Genomic DNA, 6,515 nt, shown 5'->3' with positions numbered 1-6,515 from the left:
GGAGGGTCAGAGAAAAAGAGGAAGACCCCCTGTGAGATGGATTGGCAAAGTGGCAGTATCAATGGGCTCAAGTGTGGCAACAATAGTGAGATTGGCCCAGTACCGGGCAGAATTTCGTTCGTTCTGTTGTGCCTAAGGTCGCTATGAGTCGATACCAACTCAATGGCACCTAACAATAACAACAATGTAGGAGGGACAGCAACAATAGTAAGGTATGTGTACCATAAAATGGTCAGTCATTCTAAACCAAAAGGGCATTAATGATAGAAACGATGCTGGAGATAGCATGATAGAATTTTACAAGACCAACAACTTATTCATTACAGATACGTTTTCTTTTTTCAACAAATACAAAAGACAGCTATGTAGATGGAATACAGAGGAGTCAAACAGACTAAATTTGTGGCAAGAGATGATGAAAAAGCTCCATATCATCAACCAAAACAAGGACAGAAGCAAACTGTGGAACAGACCATCAATTGCTCATATTCTAGTTCAGGCTGAAGCTGAAGAAAATTAAAATAAGTCCAGGAGAGCCAAACTATGACCTTGAATATGTATCACCTGAGTTTAGAGATCATCTTAAGAATAGACGATGCATCAGACACTAATGACCAAATCTAGAAGAGTTGTGGGATAACATCAAGAACATCATTCATGAAGAAAGCAAAAGGTCATTTAAAAGATGGGAAAGTAAGAAGAGACCAAAATGGATGTCAAAAGAGACTCTAAAACTTACTTTTATGTGTAGAGATGCTTAAGCAAATGGAATAAATGAGGATGTAAAGAGCTGAATAGAAAATTTCAAAGGGCAGCTCAAGAAGACAAAGTCAAGTATTATAATGAAATGTGTAAAGATCAGGAGTTAAAAAATCAAAATGTAACAACATGCTCAGCACTCCTCAAGTTGAAGGAACTGAAGAAAAAATTCAACACTCAGGTCGCAATACTGAAAGACGCATCAAAAGAAGATGGAAGGACATCAAAGGGGGAGTAGTTACTCTTACAGTCCAGGCACAGAGGGCCCTAGAACTATCAGGGGAGAAGATCACGAGGGGAATGTAGGACCCTATCCAGAGAAGCAGCGAAACCAGAGATGGAAGAAGAGATGAGGACATGGAGAAATAGAGCAGCTGAGGACTCTAGACTCATGGAAAGAGAAAGGCTGTGTGCTGACAGCCAGAGAGTAGGCTTGCAGAATGTGCCCTTTGTTTGTTTGTTGTTGTTGTTGTTGTTATGTGCCGTGGAGTTGGTTCCGACTCATAGCAACCCTGTACAGGGTTTCCGAGGCTTTAAATCTTTATGGAAGCAGAATACCTTGTCTTTCTCCTGCAGAACAGCTGGTAGTTTCTAACTGCTGACCTTGCGGTTCGCAGCCCGATTCATAACATTTAAGTGATTATATATTCCTGAGTGTTTTTGTGTACATCAAAAAACAAAACAAATGCAATCCCAATCCAGATTCCAACGACATTCTTCAAAGAGATGGAAAAACCAATTACAAACTTTATATGGAAAGTAAAGAGACCCAGAATAAGCAAAGCACTGCTTATGAAGAATAAGGTTGGAAACCTCTCACTTCCTGATTTCAAAATTTTATTACATGGCTACAGTGATCAAAACAGCTTGGTACTGGTATGATGAAAGATACATAGATCAATGGAACAGAATTGAGAATCCAGAAATTAACCCATCCATATACAGTCAACTGATTTTTGACAAAGTACCTAAATACATTGCATGGGGAAGTGATTGTCTCTTCAACAGATGGTGCTGGCAGAACTGGAAAGCGATATGCAAAAGCTTGAAACAAGACCTCTACCTCATGCCTTATACAAACACCAACTCAGCATGGCTTAAAGACCTAAATGTGAATCCCAGAATTATGAAGGCCATCAATGAAAAAATAGGGACAAATGTGAGGGCTCTAATTCAGGGCATACACAAACTGCCAAACATTTTGAAAACTACACAAACAAAAGTAGACAAAATAGATGATTGGGACATACAAAAAATTAAAAACTTATACCGCATCCAACAAGTAGCTATACTCCGCGACCCGCATTGAGAGATTAAACCTGAGTAGGGGTAACAGGAGATGAGAAAAAAAAGAAAGACACAAGACACAATTGAAGTATAGCAAAGTTGGGACAAGGTGGGACACAGCACTCTGATGGAGATACTCTGACACTGTCTTCCGGTCAGCTCATTTATTATATACACAAATCAAAAGAGAAAGCTGGGGGCAGGGGAAAGACTGCAAAAAACTTTTGGTGTATAGATACAAGCAGTAAGCAGCACTTTCTCAGAAGAATGTAGTTGCTAGGGAAACAGAGATAGGGTAGAGAGATGTTTTTGCAGACTAAACTGAAGGCCATGGCTGTGTACAAGGAAAGACTGCAAATTCCTTGTTCCCTGAGGCAGGCTTTGCAAGTTCCTCAGGGGGCAGCCTGACCTGGGAGCAGCCCGATTTTCTGGACCACAATTGTTTAGTTGCAATCCCGTTAAACTGTCCCCAAGTCTGAAACCTTCGGTTTAGTTGCTCCCAAAAAACTTATGTGCATCAAGAGATTTCACCAAAAGAGTAAAAAGGGAACCCACAGAATGGGAAAAAATGTTTTGCAAGAACACATCAGACAAGGGACTCATTTCTAAAATATATAGGAAACTATATACACCTCTACAAGAAAAAGACAAATAACCTACTTAAAAATGGTCACAGAACATGAACAGACACTTCACCAAGGAGATCTGGGCAGCCAACAAACATATGAAGAAATGTTCACGATCACTTGCCATTAGAGAGATGCAAATCCAAACAACAGTTAGATATCATCTCACACCAGCAGTAACAGCAAAGATCAAAAAAGTAGAGGACAATAAATGCTGGCGGGGATGTGGAGAGACTGGGATGCTCCTGCATTGCTGGTGGGATTGCAAAATGGTCCAACCTCTCTGGAAAGCAATATGGCGCTTCCTCAGAAGGTTGGAAATAGAAATACCTTATGATCCAGCAATTCCTCTACTTGGTATTTACCCACAAGAAATATAAGCCATAACAAGTAGATATATGCACACTAATGTTCATAGCAGCACTATTTACAATAGCAAAAAGATGGAGACAACCAAAGTGCCCATCAACTGAAGAATGGATAAACAAACTGTGGTAAATAATAGATGATACTATAATACTCACAATGGAATATTATGTTACCTTGAAGAACAAGGAAGCTGTAAGCTATCACATAACATAGATGAACCTTGAGGACATTATGTTGAGTGAAATTGGCCAATCACAAAAGGAGAAATACTGCACAGGACCACTATTGTAAAAGAGTAAGAAAAAGAATCCATACTAAAGATGGGGGGCGGGAATTCTTTGCTGGTTACCAGGATGTGGGAGATAAGGTGAGGAGAGGGAGGGGAAGGTGGAGCACAGGGTAGGGAATAGACACAGGATAGTTTGGGTGCTGGGGAGAGGGCCAATACCCAAGAAGCGGGAGGGGAATGGAAGAACAAAGCAGATGGGAGAATAATTAGGCAGGTTTGCATGGGCTGAGTGGGACAGAGGTAAATAATGATGTATGCACAACCTTGGAACAACAGGGCTCTGGGATACAGGGATTGAGACATGGTTTGAATGGGGAAAAGGGGGGAAATAATGTTAAGATGCTTGGCTGTCTTTTGAATCTTGGTTATACTTGCATACCATCATAAAATAGATAATTGAGGGGGAGAGAAAAGAATAGCCAGAAATATCACCATAGAAAGCTTCTAAGTCCGTCTTCTGCATATAACTGATTGGAATACCTAAAATGGGGCTACAACGTGCCCAGTGAAGGAAGCTTCCTGCAGAGCCTCTGCATTACATAAGACCATAGGTGGAATCCTGAACCCCATCCAGAATACTTAATTGTGCTCATGAGGAACCTGTACATACACCAGGAGGTAGTTGTTCTAATAGAAAAAGGGAACACTGGTTGGTTTAAAATCAGAAAAGCTGTGTGCCAGGGTTGTATTCTTTCACCATATTTATTCAATTTGTATGCTGAGAAATAATCTGAGAAACTGGATCATATGAAGAGGAATGTGGAAGAAGATGACACAACCTTGCTCGCTTGAAAGCCAAGAGGGCTTGAAATGCTTACTGATCAAAGACTACAGCCTTCAGTATGGATTGCACCTCAATGTAAAGAAAATGAAAATCCTCATCACTGGACCAATAAACAGCATCATGATAAATGAAGAACAGATTGAAATTATCCAAGAATCCACAATCAGTGCTCATGGAAGCAGCAGTCAGAATATCAAATGACATACTGCATTGGGCAAATCAGCTGCAAAGACGTCACTTTGAGGCTAAGGTGTGCCTGACCGAAGCCATGATCTTTTCAATTGCCTCAATGTATGTAAAGTTGGTTAATGATTAAGGAAGGTCATAGAAAAATCCATGTATTTGAATTATGGTGTTGGAGAAGAATATTGAAAGTACCATGGGCTTCCAGAAGAATTAACAAATCTGTCCTCGAAATATAGCCAGAATGTTCTTTAGAAGTGACTCAACAGGTCCTAAAAGCAACAAGTTTAACAAGTTAGCCCCATCCTTGCTTAACCAATACATCAGATTGATCTAGTGTTCTGTCCTTGCTGAGTTCCCTCCCTGTTTTTCTTGATTGGTCGGCCACAATTTTTATAAATAGACCAATGACATCTCGTGGGGGAGGTCTGCAAATTGTCTTGTAAAGCTTTGAGTAGACTTCTGTCTTGCTTTTTGTTGTTATTGTTGGGAACTCTTGTTTTCTCTGTTTACATCTCTGTTGTTTCTAGTTGCTGTAGAGTCTGCTCTGAGTCATGCACAACAGAACAAAACGTTGCCCAATCCCGTGCCATCTTGATGACCACTGGTATAGTTAAGTCCACGTTGAGTGCTTTCCAACTTACGGGATTCATCTTCTAGCGCCATATCAAACAGTATTCTGCTGTAAGCCATAGGGCTTTTGTGGGTTTGTTTGTTTAGTTTTATTGTGTATTGGGTGAAGGTTTTCAGGGCAGATCATCCGTTTTACTTTCCACAAATCATATAATTACTTTCATTTTAATGATTGCAATCCCCTCCAGGGACTATCAGTTATCCAGCTTTTTCCCTGGGATTCTTGTTTCCATTCCACCTTCTTTGTCAGCTCTTCTGTATTCTGTCCTTGGGTAAATGTTGCCCTTTTGATCTTGAATGGTTGACCATTCCATGGTGAGCAGACCTCACTAGTGTTGTTGGGCCCCCTTTATACTACTACTATATACCCCTATCTACTGCTTGGCTGAAAAGTGAGATGGGAGGGTGAGTTCAGTTCCAGATCCGAAGTGTGTCCAAGATCCATAGTCTTGGGTTTATCCAGTCTCTTTCTGACCAATAAGCCTGGTCTTTTGTTGTTGTTGTTTTTCCACATTTTCTTCCACTCTATCCAGAACCTTCTAATGTGATCCTTTCTATAACAGTTGGTAGTGGTAACCAGGCACCATTTAGTTCTTCCGGTGTCAGAGCCATGGTAACTGATGTTCACTTGTTCCATTAATCCGTTGGACTAATTGGTCCCAAGTGCCTTCAGTTTTCTTCACTCTTCTTTCCCTTCACATGTGGAAGAGACCTTAGATGGCCGCTCATGAACGTTTAAGATCCTAGATCAATAGGGTTTTCCTTAATTAATTTTCAGAAGTCAGTCGCCAAGTCTTTCTTACTAACTCTTAAAAAAAACTGTATTATGTGGGATTTTACACATGTATAATGGAAGTCCCATATCTTTCACGCAAGCCAACAATCAACCCACATCCCAATTTTGCTTCATCTGTTCACTCACTTGTCTCCCCCCTACCATACTATTTATTGTAAAGAGTCAGAGAAAAAGAGAAAGACCCTCAACGAGATGGATTAACACAGTGGCTGCACCAATGGGCTCAAACATTGCAATTGTGAGGAAGATGGCGGCCAGCAGTATTTCATTCTGTTTTACAAAGGGTCACTGTGAGCTGGGGCTGACTCAACAGCACCTACCAACAACAGCCAACGAGCTTCTTTATCACTTTTTACTGAGCTATAATTCACACGCCATACAATTTATTCTTTCAAAGTGTACAATTCAGTAGTTTTTAGTGTGTTCATAAGGGTGTTCAATCCTCACCATTATCTGATTCCAGAACATTTTCATCACCCTATTCCCATCAGCAATCACTCCCCATTGAGGTCCCACTGCACCCCCTTCCTCAGCCCTGAAGCAGCCACCACTAATCTGCTTTCTGTCTCAAATAGTTGATTATTCTAAGGAATGTGTACCTTAGATCCACCCCTTTCCCAGCTGTGCGTGGTCTCAGGACAGAATCCAAGCTCCTTAACACGGTCAGTCAGACTTCAGAGAACTTGTCCTCTTACCTGCACTGGGCAGAATGGTCCCCTAAAGAAGTCCAGGCACTGATTTCTGGAACACGTGTACATATTACATTGCATCACAAAAGGGACTTTGCAG

Source organism: Chrysochloris asiatica, unplaced genomic scaffold, assembly GCF_000296735.1.
Source record: "Chrysochloris asiatica unplaced genomic scaffold, ChrAsi1.0 scaffold00168, whole genome shotgun sequence".
Lineage (NCBI taxonomy): Eukaryota > Metazoa > Chordata > Mammalia > Afrosoricida > Chrysochloridae > Chrysochloris > Chrysochloris asiatica.
The sequence above is the reverse complement of the archived record's forward strand: the minus strand, read 5'-3'. Positions refer to the sequence as shown.